Source organism: Gallinula chloropus, assembly GCF_964237585.1.
Source record: "Gallinula chloropus genome assembly, chromosome: 2".
NCBI classification, from domain to species: Eukaryota; Metazoa; Chordata; class Aves; order Gruiformes; family Rallidae; genus Gallinula; species Gallinula chloropus.
Genome location: NC_140086.1, coordinates 146,916,006 through 146,929,225, shown reverse-complemented (window position 1 = coordinate 146,929,225; position 13,220 = coordinate 146,916,006).

The following is a 13,220-nucleotide window of genomic DNA, read 5'->3' as shown; positions in this document are numbered from 1 at the left end:
TGTTAAACAGCAGTGTACTGATCCCTGGTTACAAACCCTTCCCCAGCCGGCACTAGAAGCTGCCTAGAGGGCTTCTGCAAATGAATTGGACAAAAATTAAACTGTACAAGTTCCCCAAATAGTGCATAGCTTCTTTCATTTTATGCTGAATAATCACAGTCAATTCATCTGGGCATTAACACGATTGCTTGCGAAACTGTCTAAGAGGACGACAGCCAAACATTTCGAGAAGATTAGGCTTTTTGAGCAGCTAAGACATGAGGAAAAAATGATACCATGCAAAAATAAGCCTGAAAGACACTGAAGCAGGCAAGCTGTGTACTTTGCGTATATATTCTGTAAGTTCTTTAAGGTATAACCTTTACTCTTTTCCTCTGAGCTTTTTTTTCCCTTTGCTCTGGGGCACGAAAGCCTTGCTATCCATCTTCTTGTAACTTGTTACGTGAGGCACACCACCAAAGGTAAACGTGCTGGGCACCATGTACACGCATCTGGCCTTTATGCACTGTCAGTCACTTCGGCGGCGTTGGATGGGGCTCAGCCTGTTATTTAAGGTCTGATTTCAACTGTTTGCCCTAACCTAACGCAGAGCAGTTGTCACAGAAATGCTGATCATTATCTTTGCACTCTGCAAATACATTTCAGAGAATACAGAGGGTTGAGTCCCGTAGTCCTTATTTTGGGAAAACTCCCACTGCCTCCACATAGTTGACGTTTTACCCACAATTAGCAGCTACAGTCGATGTACTTATAGGAATTCCTCTGAAATCGAAAACACAGGCAGACTAATGGGATATAAAAGAAAGAAAAAGGAAGTGACTTTGGCCGTGGCATGCTTCCACCCCATGCAGCCGAGGTTGGACAGCTAAAGGACCCCTGGCCCAACGCCCTGTCAATTACCTTAATCCCAACCCAAAGAGGAATGATACTAAACACTCCACAAAAAGGCTTCCAAACATTGCCATGGGAAAAAGGAAAAGCGTTAACCCTCCCTTCCCAGGCAGGGCTTTAGGAATGGACACATTGTATTTTACATGGAGAAACTCATGAACATAAAAGACATACCCTCCAGTGAAAAACTTGCACAACCTCTCAGAATGAACGGAATTAATTGTAGGGAATAATTACAGTTCTAAACAAGAATATTTATGACATTACATAAACACCATTAAAACAAACTGAAGAGCAATAATTTTTAGAAAGAGGAAGGGAGGAAGTGAGGCAGGGGGGACGAAAACCAATCAAAGTTTATAGCTGAAAAGATAAAAGTTCGCATGTGTCAATCATCTTGGAAATTGTTGCTTCAGCCATCACTTGTGCCTTGTTTACTTCCCTTAATAAAGCAGGGGAAGAATTTTGTTTATAAAGTTAGCCAGTATTTGGAGTTTAAAGCTTTTCTCTTTAAAAGGATCTTTCAAAAGCAAGAAGAAATATGGAAAATTTCTTTCCAAAATGTTTTAACTTTTCAAGAAAAAAACCAATTCAAGTCATTATCATCCCAGCAATCCTCTTTTCTTCCTCCCTTCCTTTTTTCCTTTTTCCTGAGGCAGAGAAGGATGAAGGAGTGAGGGAGTTTTCCTCCCTTGTTACTGAATGAAAAAATTAACACAACTGTACTTTTAAATCAAAACAAAATGAAAAGAGTTGCAAAGAAAAGCATTTGGGGGTTTTCTTTTGCAATATACTTGTAGCATTTTTCTAACCATTTCTAATTATTAGAGTCAGGGCAAAAGTTTGCTATGCCTTTTACACTCCAGATTTTATTCTGGCAGCACCTTTGCCAACCCAGAAACGGCCTGGCAGTTCCTCTTCAAGAGAGGTGCTCTTACGCTCCTTTGGGTATGGGCCAGACAGGTCGCTGGTGGAAGCAGTGTGTACATGTACCACGGGCACTTGGAAGTGGTTTAGAATTGCTCTGTGAAAAAAAAAGCTTTTTGGTCAAAATGCTGTTTCCTTCATTTTCTATTCATACTTGGGCATATTCCAGCGTCAAGAAAAGGATGGGAACTGACAGAATCTGGAGCCAGAGAACACATTTTTTCTGCTTCAAAATTCCCTCTTTCCAGACCTGGCTTCTGGGAAGCACAGCCCAACTTTCTCCTGTACAGACCACTGACCGAAAAATGGATACGGGGCTCTCATGACCCAGGCAAGGAACAGGGGATCTTGGCAGGCCAGAGAGGTGGCTGTAATGAGGAGATGTCTGTGGACATTTCAAAGGCTGGAATTCAATGGGAGGGAGCTACTAGACATGAGGCTGCATTTGAAAGCTGGGTGAACCTTTGGAAGAGCAGCAGAAATTTTTGGAAGTGGAATACCGAGGCTTAACAGTGCTACCTCCCTCCGGACGAGCGCAAAAATGCTCTCAGCTGCGAGCTGTGGGATCATTATCAAGTCTGTGATTTGTACACAAATACTGCAATCTAATTGATACACATGGGCAACAGATATGCTTTTGCAAATCAGCTGTGATTACCAGGATCCCTCGCAGGACTCAATAAACAATGTCTGGCGTTGAGGCTGCAGAACACACACACGGCTACGCAAACCTCCCAAACAATTTTCCACTCTGCCACCCAACCTCCATCAGCCAAAAGCTTGTAAAAGAGCATGCGGCAACACAAACAGCCTGGGTTTAGCTGAAAGCCCAAAGTACAAAAACTCATCCAGCTCAGTGCAGTCTGCATCCAATTCCCTGTCTGCCGAAGGGAAACATTTCGCTTTCCAGGTTTATTCTTCAGTACCCTGAGAAGCAAGAAGAGACTTGCTTTCCCTCCCTTACCCTGGCATGTCCCATCCCCCTCTCCATCTCCTTGGAGCTGAGAGCACTTGGGTCTCATGGCCAAGCGTGGCTGGTCAGACGGGAAATTGCATGTTGCCCTTCCCTTCCCCATTTTCCCCAGTGCCAGGCACTTCCCTACTACCCTGATTTACTCATTGAGGTGTTGGGGAGAGTTCACTCTGCTAACTTCAGGAGTCAGGCAGCATTTCCTGAACCAGAACGATGGTTTAAGTAAGGTCCTTCCACTGACCTCCCCATGACACTGTGCTCATGAATAACCAGGTCTGTCGCTGCCCCTCATGCTTAATTTTCTCTGAGGAAATCTTCTGTTAAGGGGCAACAGTTTTCCATTTCAGAGTACAGCACTACCCAGCTGCTTGTTATTTCACTTGGCTGAGCCTGACAAGCTAATGGTATGTTTGATTTGCACTACCAGTTCCTGCTAGAGACATCATAACTTTTATTACAGACGTGGTTCTTGTTAGAGACTCAGTTGTCCACGGAAGAAAAAAAAAAGCAGCATGTATACTTTGGTGAACTTACTGGTTAACTCATTATTTGCAAGCACAGTGCTGCATCTAGCACGCAATCTGCTGCATTCCTGGTTAACGTATTTCACTGTTGTTTGTGCAGCAAACGGAGAAATCATTCTAGCTTTTCTTTTGATATGCATTCCGCTTACTTTCCTAAATCCTTTGAGGATGATCACATTTCTGATTGCTAGAACATTTGCTGTAAACTTTCTTAGACACTGTGCAGCTAAACTCAAATCAGCAGTTGCCACAGGGAAAAAAAAAGGCTACAGAGAAAGAGGACAAGCAAGAATATGTTTAAGTGGACATAGCTGAGCATAAATTTTCTGCCTCGGTTTTCCTGCTTAGAGTTGATAAAGATATCAGAGTGTCTAAGGAATATCTGCATTATTTTCATGCTGCATATGCCACGTAAAGCTCATGTGCTACACTTTGCAAGAATAACAAAGCAAACCAAAAGGACTGCACTGCCACAGTCCTGCTTGTTTGCAAAACAGAGAATGGATATTTTAATGAGGAGACCGCTTGATTACGAAATCTGTTTCCCCATAACATCCTGCAATTCTTTCCTCATTTCTCTATAGATCATCCACCCAGGACAGGGCAGCACCCTCCAAATGTACCCTCACACTGATTTGGAGCACCCCGATAGACATGTCTGTGTGTCTCACACTCAGCAATCCAGATGGAAGAATCCCAAAAATAAGATTGCTTATGAAAATTTTGGCTGCACTTCCCCTCCATCTCAGTTTAGTCGCCAGTAAAAAGGGGATGGTATTTGCACACATCATCACACTAAAGCCTTGTGTAAAATATGCTCAGTTAAAATACAACATATACAAGCAAAAAGCAAGTATGCTCCTACTGTTGTCTTTTCCTCAGAGTCGGAGTTGCACACAGGCTGCCTGTGCAAGATATCCGTTTGCAGTATTATCAAGGGCGGTTAATTTCTCATGCAGAATTTTCTCTTAATAAAGGCCCTTTAAAGCTCCTGAACTCTTGATCCTCCAAACAGCCAGTCTGGGGAGCATTTCTTCCAGTCTTTGAAGTTGTGGCACTCATAAAGCTGACCAGCACTGTTTGTGGGTTTGTTTTCTTTCCATATCTCTCCTTTTCCTTTAAGACCAGACAGAAGATGACATTATTAGCAGGCGGCTCACAAGCACCTAGTACTTTAGGGGCAGGCTTTTTATTTCTGCTTTCAAGCAGAGATGAAAGATTGTAAAAAACCTCTTTTATTTTTTTTTCCTTAGGGAATTACAGCTCACAAAAGTTCTTATAACTCCTTACAGCAGCTATTTTACTACTCAGGGAGGATATTTACTAGGTCACTTTCTTCCTGCAGCAGGCCTCAGTGTTAATAAATGGTGTCTGTGAGTTACTTTATGCTCTTCATACTTTATTTTGATCTAGCTGTGTGTTTAAAGAGCTAAAGAGAGTGTGTCTTGATGAACTACTAACACCAGAGTTTGCTCTAGGCCAAAATGTAGAGAGGACTTTCTTCTGGTTTTGTTTTGTTTTTTCAAATTTTTGTAGGTACACTGAAATCTGAAAAATGGGGCGAGCTGCCAAGGTAGCTCTGCGAGTCTGTTAGCTTCTGCTCGCTCAGCATTAACATCTGTCTTCACTAAAGTGTTACTGGACCCCCGGTACACTGCCCGGAACAAGCTCCAGAGGCGCTTATAGAAAGCAGAGCTCAGGGATGGGGGGAGACCCACAGCCCCGAGCCCCCAACTAGTAGCACTTTTTCAGTCAAATTAAGGCACAGCTTTGCTCCAGAAGGCTCTGTCCCAGATCAGAGTGCTGGGGAGCCTGAATATCCAGGACAACCATGGGAGAGAGGCGGGGAGGCTGTGCCAAGAGGGACCCACACACGGATTCTCTCTCTCAGCCTTTTATCCCATTCAGAAGGTGACATAAAATACAGCAAAGATTTTTTTTTCCCTCTTCCTAACCAAGTAGTCAGATGATTGCTGTGTACAGTTTAAACTCAAAGTGCAGTATGCCTGGAGGCCAGCTACCCCTAAGCCCTCGAATGGGGCACACAGGCATTACAACATCAAGCTCAGCACCAGCACACCCGAGGCAAGGCAGTACTGCACGCCCTGGTGAGGCTGCACAACGTCTCTGCATAAAATTAACATCCTTGTGTCCATCCTGCAAAGAAACCAATTCTGCTTAGATGGAAAGCACATTAGTCTTACCCCAGGGATGGGGGGATCACATAAACCCCCAGAACAGCTGGTTTGATGTCTTGTGTGAGGCTTGGGTGCACTCACTGAGGCTGTGCTCGAAGGTAACATCCAGAAGTTAATGAATTTGGGGTGACATCCTTGAGGTGAGAGTAGCGTCCCACTGTGCAGTGCGTGCGAAACGGAACAAGCTACCGGCAAACAGCCCCACACCTCTGAAGGCACATCTTCAGCGTGGCACCAGCCCACTTTACAAAGTAAGGTCCAGCTTTCCGTGAGCTGAAAAATTTCCAGGTTTTCCTTTGTGTACTGTGTGCTTACATGCCCGCCATACAATCAGCAGCGCCTGGATTTGTGGATTTATTGGCTGTGACCAGACACAGGCTAAGTAAGTAAACAGATTAATATGTATTAACATACTGCATTCGTTCAAAGTTCAGAACTTGTGCGCACATGTGAAGGTGGTATTTATCCGTGGTTCTTACCGAGGGAGCTGATTAAAAACAGGATCATGCAAAGTAAGCAGTGCAGTAAAAAGACAGCATTAAAACTTTTTTTTTTCTTTTTTACCTGAAATATCCAGAATAATGGATAATGGTTACCTGATTTAATGGCTCATCAGACTATAGCTCTCACATAATCTTCAAGGGTTTGGTGGTTTTATGTTGTAACTTGTAGCTGATGCTGCAAGAAGTGAGAATTCTTATGAAATTATTTTTGTATTCTTACCCCTATAAACCATCCCTAGTCATAATGCCTAGTCTAAAAAGACAGAGAAAGGACAATCAAACAGTGGTCACCTCATTATGAAAAAGAGGTCTCAAAACAGAGACAGGGACTTACTATTGTAGCACCTTGTTCTAAAGTTTTTGGCATGAAGTCTTGAAACCTTTGGATATTTTCTGTCTAAATATGGTGGTACAGTAAGTTAACTAAACTCCCATTTTATAATAGCAATAAAAAGCTCCAGGTGAGTGTTAACGCTGTCAGAGCTGCGGGTGTTAAGTACAGCAGCATGAACTGCCACCTCACCCCCCTCCCAGCAAGGCTGAGCAAAGCCCCAGGCCAGGATCCCTGTGGAGGACCTGTGCTTGCAGCCTGGTTTGCAGAGCAACACAGGGATGTGTTGTTGAGGCTAAAGTGGACAGCTTGTTAGGGTTTGCCCCAATGGAAAATTCACATTCTAGTACGTACTTTTTAATCAAAAACATAGGATGAACCAGGAATGCAACATTTTTTACAGGAGAGGTTCCCATAGCAGTGGGTGTCTGGCCCTCAGCTCTCAGTCTGGGGATGGGGAGCCTTGCAGCCTGCCCACCATGAGCCAGCACTGAAACCCTGCTGCCAAGGGGGAAGAATCAATCTGCATCAGGGAAGTGACAAAAAAAGAATGTCTTGTTGAAAACATTTGTGAAAAGCTTTTTCCACCAGCCCATGGAGGAGGCCAGGTGAAAGCTGGCAGAGATGCCACCAACCTATGTGCTCGGGGATGTGATGATCAAATTTTTCACTTCAGATCTTAAAATAACCCAAACCAGCCACTTGGTTTAGTGCCTAAGTGGCAGTTCAGATCAGCTGATAATTTAGTGTGTAGGCTTGTGCTAGGTGTGCTACGTGACACTTGCTTCTCAGGAGCTGTGATTGGGCTGTCACTGTCCCCATCAAGCAGCTTCTCAATTGGGCAGAGACTTTTGCAGAACAGAATCCTCACTGTTAACACAGGCGTTTTAAGGAAAGCACTCAAAGACATTTTTCTGCTTCTATTCTCAGCCCAGACCAAACTCTTTGTCTTTTTTATGAGATTTAAGCCTGAATTTTTAAGCCAGATTAATGATTTAGTGTGTTTGCTGTCAGGTTTCCTAAAGAGTCTGGCTACCAGTCAGCAGGAACCCGGCATCCCTTATTACTCTCAGCCTGGGTCTGACTTGTCTGCAGCTTTTTCATACTTTATGTAAGTACCTTTACAACCACGAGATCAATCGGTGTCACTCTCACTTACAGCCCCCCCAGAGTGTCTCTTACTGCAACATACAACAAAGTCAACAAAGAGATGGAGGAAAACAAATCTCAGGTTGTCTCAAGCACTTGCCTGGGATCTGAGAAGACCTGAAACCAGGTGAGAGTTTAAAAGCAGGTCTTCCTTTCCCAGTACAGGTGGATACATTACAGAGCAGCAGGCAGGCAGCCCAGTCTTGGAAATGGTGCCCTGTGCTGTTTGCCATGCAAAGTCTGAGGCACCAAGCGTGCTCAGAGCCTGCCAGCTGGCTCACGCTTCGCAAGCAAGATAAGGCAGTGGCGAGGTAGGCAAAGGCTATTCTGGAGCTCCCTGCAGCCTAGCGGTGTCTGGATCAGGGTGGGGTGCCAGTGGAAATGGAGATGCTGTAGGGGCTTTAGGCATCTACAGGATTAGACTTAGTTGAAAGTGGTTTTTCAAGGATCTAACTGTTGAGTTGAAGTACTTGAGTTGGAACTGTGGCGTTCATGGTGGATCCAGCCTTTACCAAGCCCAAATCTTAGGCCAGAGAAAATGCAGGTCAACATAGCTTCTGACTGAAGTATCATCTGGAATTATCATGCAGGGATTTGTTGTGCCTCCATAAATAGCCTGTGACACCACTAGCACTGCTTGTCTGTCTTTTCCAATTAAGCACTTAAGAGTTTCCCAAGGTAAATATTAATACTTCAGAAAGGAAATACTAACATGCACAAAATCCTTTCCAACCTTTCTGCTTAAATAGCTATCATTTTTTAGTGAGGTCACAGCATCCAGTTTTCTATAATAAAAAATAAGCAGGATAAGTAGTTTTACTCCTGTCAAAACTTGAATACAATTTTATGTTTTTCTTTGACTTACCCCATAAATATTTTTACTACAACATTCAAAGTTTATGAGATCTCTAAGACTTGTAAAGAGGTTGAGTAACTGGAAACCAAAGGCTAATACCTACCACAGGGACTTGGGGGTTTTTCTTAAGCAAGCCATTTATTAATATTAACAAAGGGTATTTTACTGATGATCTGTTTACAAAACTGAATATTATTTTACCTTCCCAATCCAGAGTAAACAAACCAATGCAGAGGGACAAACAAAGACCAGACCACGAAGCCTGACAGTGGTGTTTGAGGGATCTTTTCTCAGGTTACATTTTTCTGACATTATCCCTTGAGCTGAGCTTCTGCAGTTGAATCGCTGCTGAACCCAAGAGTAGCTCGGGAGCTGCAAATCACAGCCTTACTGAAACAGAGGAGAGAACAGAGTTAGCTATTTGTTGTGGATGCCTTTGATGAGCTGTGTCCTTTTTCCTGCTCGTGAGTCACTCACCAGGAGACTTTATCTTTTCTATTGCATTTACTATCTATAATTATAGTTGCAGAAGTTATCCACCCATATAAGAAAATGTTACCGTGCCTGAACATGACCAGGAGGAGCTGTGTCACGGGCCAGGAGGTAAGAGTTGATCTGCCCGTACCCACCGTGGCCACAGGAGAACATGCAGGTTTCAGCTCATCTGCTGGCACAGCTGAGAACTCCATGTCTCTGCTGATTTGCGAGTCACAATTTTATTTCTGCTCCCAAACCATGATTTACTGACTGAAGATTAACTATTCCAAAACGTTTGCGCAAGCAGGCAACCCAGCCTTTTGTGCAAACATTTGTGGATAGCCATTAAACGAGTTACTTGGGCCCAACTGAGCAAGGAGTCAAAGTAGTCAGAGACTTTGGCTAAGCCCAGAAGAGCAGAGCCTGATACCTTTGGCCATCCTCCCTCTGACTGTCCTATCTCCTGGCAACCTTCAGAGCCTTGGGAAGCCCACCATGCAACTGCAGGCCTGAGGACAGCTGCTCACTGGGAACTAGTGCTGCTCCAGACTAATCCTCTTTTTTTTTAAAGGATTAAGGAATTAAGCCTTCATAGGTATTAAATCTTTTCCCAGCTGTAAAACTCAGCACTGGATTCATCACACAGTTGTAGCTCCCTAACTACCTGTGTATCTCCTGGGTAGGTGGTGGCTAAATCTGATCAAACACCTAATAAAAAGTACAAGGTTCTTAACTAACCAAAAAAACAGGCAGAAAAATTCCAAAATGCATCCCTTTATATATTTATGTATATACACATATATGATCAGGCACATGTATTTGGGTTTTGTTGTCGTTCTCTGTTACACATCTTCTCAGCTGGTGGAGTTCTCCATCTATTATACTAAAGCCATACAACTGCGAGCTCCACTGTTGTCTGTTCAGTTTATGCTGTTCATGCATAAAAATGTACGTGGGCCTTTTGATCTGCATGGCCTCTGGGTAGAACATCACAAGTACCTGGTGTAGATCCATGTTGGCCCTTTAGTGGACTACAGACATCCAAATTAATCTGAAATACTGCTGCTTATCAGTTGCTACGTAAGCACCTCACCACCTCAGTTGCACAGCAACCATAGCCAGGCTTCCTATTTTTCGGGCTGTGTAGCAATGCATTGCTTTACAGATGCTGTTTGGGAAAAAAGAGAACTGGAAGGGGTTGCAAGAAGTTGTGTAACCATTAATGCAGTGCCCAGACCGAGTGAAAACAGAGTTTCCATGACTGACATGGCTCAAATCTCCTTATAAAACTGCCCAGTGTTGGGATTTTGCCTCTCTGACCCAGTGTTTTGCCACAAGATTACAGAAGAAAGATTCTCATTGTTCAACCCTTCAATGCTAAAGCTTGTTGTGTCTTTTACTCAAGGATCCTGTGGATCCAAGGCCTGCCCTTGGTATGAGATAGAAAGTGGGCTCTAATACTGTAAAATGAAAGAGTAAAACTTTGTGTTTTAATAGACAAAAATCATGTTAATTCAATACACAAAAGATCTGTTTCAGTGGAGGTCAGTGGGAAAGGACAGCCAGAACCACTCCAGAGTGGGCTTTGTCACCAAGGAAGGTGTGTGTGTGACTCAGCCTTCATGCCATGCTCTGGTCTACTCAGCACAAATGCCAGGACTGTGACAAGGGTAATGATTAATGCAAACAAGCACGGTGATGCCTGCAGGTTTGTGGCCGTGCAAGCGAGCAGACTTTGGCAGCAGCTTCCTGGAGATTTTCATTAACATGGCAAACAGAGGACCTGGAGGAAGAAAGTGAGCAGGCCTTGTTTCAGAGTGGTATTGCTCTGCGTGGCTTCCCATCCTAAGAGAAGTCACTAACAGGGACAAGATCCTGAGCTCTTAGGACATGTCAGTCTTTTTCCAGTGGCTGTATAGGGGAAGTTTACACTGAATGCTTTGAAAAGAGAATTAGAGAATTAGAGAAAACAAACCCAGCCATTGATAAAATGCTAATTTTCTACCTTCCTTTTGAGATGGCAGTTCTCCTTTATTCCTGAGGTTTGCTCTAGGACAGGAGGAAGCTTTGAAAACTCTCTGCGCCTCATATAACCCTTGACATGGGAGCAGAGTGCTTTGTTGTTAGGTGGCAGCATTCAGCCAGCAAGCAATTGCCCTCACCACACTTCCCAGCTGTCCTCATGCTCTCCCAGTGCAGACCTTTGGCACACAAAGATGGTTTGGACTCCAAAAGGCAGTGAGAAGGTGAGAGTAGGAACAGTATTGCTACTGGGCTGGGTGGTGTGAGCTGAGGTTCAAAGGGTAGTCCCTACTGAAGGACTATGTCCAACTAGAATGCCGTTGTTGCATTATACTTTCATCTGGTACTTTCAAATCAGCATAAAAATGCACTATAAACCTAATATGATTCTGTGGTAATCGTTCTGCTACAATCAGCATGCCTGACATGAAACACAGTGAGCTTCCTGGCTTCTCTGGTCTCCATTTCTTGAAGGTGAGAGAGAGAAAGAAGGGGAAGTAACTCCGGAAAGAAAATTATCAAGATTATCTAGGTGACCCATGATTATGGGATTTGATATCATAGGGAAATTAACATTGTAAGGATTGGCCAAGCAGAAAAAGAAAAGCTCTCAGCTCTTTCCAAAATAAGCAAGCATTTTAGTGCAACTCTCTCTCTGCAGTTGGATGGCAGTGCAGGGTGTAATTATTGCTCCTGTTAGTAGGCTTCTTGGGGTTTGCACATTGGTCCCCAGATCTCAGGCACTTCCCCACCACGTTCTTCTCCTTTGACTCACAGTCAGCAGCACCCTTTCTACCAACTGCCTGGAGGTGTGCACTAGGATTTTGGTGACTCTTCTGCAGGCACGACTGAACATGCCACTTTTGGAAGAGGGATACTGACTCCAGAGATGTCCATGTAGGGTAATTGTGTCGGCTGTGAATTCACTATTTTTTTCTGGTTTTGCAAAGGAGCATTCCCTGGCTGCTGGCCACCATTGAAACACAGATGACATCTGGTCAAGATGACCAAGGAGCAGCGGAGGGCACCCAGGTACAAAGACAGGTATGAAGCAATGTGGTGAGGCAAGAGTGGGAGACCTGCCAAAAGAAAAATAGCAATGTGCCCATAAACTGAAAACAAATGTATTCTCTGCAGAGCAGAGCTGCTCCTGGTGAGGAAGGTTTGTTGACTGCAAAGCAGACCCATACATCACTAGAATTAGAGACTTTGTTTGGAGGCACTTTGTACACACTGCCCACGGTTTATCCAGTATAGCGCTACTGGTTAGGCTGGCTGTCAGGACCTCCTTGTCCTTTGTACAGGGTCACTGAGTTTGCCCTGAACTTGCTGACTTCCCTCTCTTCAGAGTGTATTTTTAGAAGTCAGAAGCATAACTGTTTTTCTCTGCATTTTAAATCCAAAAGATGATTTGCCTCTAACATTCCAAAAGAAAAAATAAATCTCCTGTGGCTTCACATTACATATGAAGTGTTTCAAGCCTAACATAAATGTGCGGGTTTATGTTTGGTGGCAAAATTAGAAAGTATTTCAGTTCAAATTTAGAACACAGCACTCCCTATAACCTCAACCCCAATCTCCACAACTCCAAGTTTAGTACCTTGTGGCCTCTATCCATAGAATGAGCTAGCTCTTGCCTAAGTACTACTTTAGGTGGCAAAGTCCAAAATTTAGATTCTCAAAGCCCTCACTCAGCACCACATAAATATCCAAGAGTGAAGTGCTCTGCATGCATAAATATAAATTTTCTGGGCTTGCATTTCTGAGCATCCCACTTTCTGCTTCTCAGACTATACCATTTATATACAGCAAGGGAGCTAACCCTGCCCTGAAGGAGACTTTGGATGCCCTGTTTCCTTCCCCTGTCACTCAACTACCTTAACTGCCACTCTCAAGAATCAAAAACCGCATTGGTCTATTTAGTCCACATCAGCTCTTTGTAAAAGAGGTCTACCCAGGAAAACCTCCTGAGCGTTTTCCCAGAAAGTGTCTGAAATGAGTTCAAGTCCCTTCAGGTTGCTTTGGGTTTTGAGCCAGTGTGCCTGAGACAGCTGACGTGTGCTGACACAGCCGGACAACAAGCACTGAGGAGGCAGGGAGAAAATGGGAGGTGATGGTGGAGAGGGAGAGGATAAAGTGATAGTCCCTCTGCTATTTATTTCTGTTTCTTCTCACTGGCCTTTCTGCATTGCTGTGTCACATTCTGAGACACCTTATATTGCAGACATTGTAAGTTAGTGAGGAAGAAATAACCTGGATAAATAAATCCTGGATTCACCTGAAGCAGGATCTTTGAGCTGGAGGGGAGGAAATGAAAAGAGCTTCCTTTGTACTCCAATAAAAAGAGTGTTCAAGCTCAGTGAGGGGTT